Source organism: Odontomachus brunneus, unplaced genomic scaffold (genome assembly GCF_010583005.1).
Source record: "Odontomachus brunneus isolate Ranch 3 - 2012 unplaced genomic scaffold, Obru_v1 Obru_scaffold_135, whole genome shotgun sequence".
NCBI lineage: Eukaryota > Metazoa > Arthropoda > Insecta > Hymenoptera > Formicidae > Odontomachus > Odontomachus brunneus.
The window spans coordinates 826,150-827,744 of NW_022639585.1; positions in this window are offsets into that span (position 1 = coordinate 826,150).

Sequence of the window (1,595 nt, forward strand, 5' to 3'; positions counted from 1 at the left end):
TATGAAATTGTCATGAAAATGGTATCGCTTGACGCCAAAATGACATTACTTTTATATCATTTAACGTCATTTTAATTTTTATATGATTTTGTGTTCTACCTGCTCTACTGAAAAATCCAGCTGAGATCTCAGTTGAAAACTCAATTACAGAGTAATTACTCTGTCAAAATATTACAAAAGAGAAAGAAAGAATATATTTTCTCTTTTGAGAGCACGTTGTATGTTAAAGTTTGATTACTTATACAACATTGTATCAATATTAATCGCAATGTGATTGTTATTACGTCCTTTGAAATATTTATTGACAAATATGTCATTATATTATATTATATTTTTGAACGCTATAAGAATATATTATAAATGCAATCCACCAAGATATTGTTACAGCGCAGTGGTATCACTAGTTCCCGACGATCATTGAGGTTAAGCATTGAAGAGGATAGTTATCTAGAGATGGGTGCCGTCTGACACGGAATCGAATTCACGTGAATCTCACGAATAAATGAAACGACACAAAATATGAAATGCCAGTTTTTTTTTTATTTAAAATAATATTGGGAGTACAAATAAATCTCCTCCGTTTGACAAAAGATGGCCCCACCAGTAAGTTATGGTTGAAATTGTCAGATATAAAACGTCGTATCGTAAGGACATCGGGCAACACCATAATCTTGAAATATTAGCGATTTTGTATCAGCATAATCACATAATTTTTTTCGTGCGAAAATGTCGAGTTTCGAGCCGAATAAGCGTCATTTGCGGGAACTTTTGATTTACTTCTTTAATTTGAAAAAATCTGCAGCTGAAGCGCATCGATTGCTCGTAGAAGCATATGGTGAGGCTGCTTTAAGTGAGAGAAGTTGTCGTGAGTGGTTTCAAAAGTTTAATAACGATGAGTTTGACGTCAAAGACAAAGAACATAGCGAAAGGCCGAAAGTGTACGAAGATGCGGAATTAGAAGCATTATTGGAGGAAGATTCGTGCCAAACGCAAGAAAAACTTGCACTTACATTAGGAGTGACTCAACAAGCAATTTCACATCGTTTAAAATCGTTGGGAATGATTCAAAAGCAAGGAAATTGGGTTCCATATGAACTGAAGCCGAGAAACGTTGAACGCCGATTTTGCACATGTGAAATGCTGCTTGCCAGGCATAAACAAAGGGGTTTTTTTGCATCGTATAGTCACTGGTGATGAAAAATGGATCTACTACGATAATCCAAAGAAGAGGAAATCATGGGGACCACGTGGCCATGCTTCAACATCGACAGCTAAGCCGAATATTCATGAAAAAAACTCATGTATTTGGTGGGATAAGCTTGGTGTCGTGTATTATGAGTTGCTCAAACCGAACGAAACCATTACTGGGGCTTTCTACCGAACACAATTGATGAGATTAAGTTGAGCATTCAAGGAAAAATGCGCTCACTACTACTCCAGACACGACAAAATTATTCTCCTGCATGATAATGCTCGTCCACATGTAGCGGCGCTGGTCAAAACCTACTTGGAAACACTCAATTGGGAAGTTTTACCCCACCCGCCGTATTCACCAGACATTGCTCCCTCTGACTATCACTTGTTTCGATCGATGA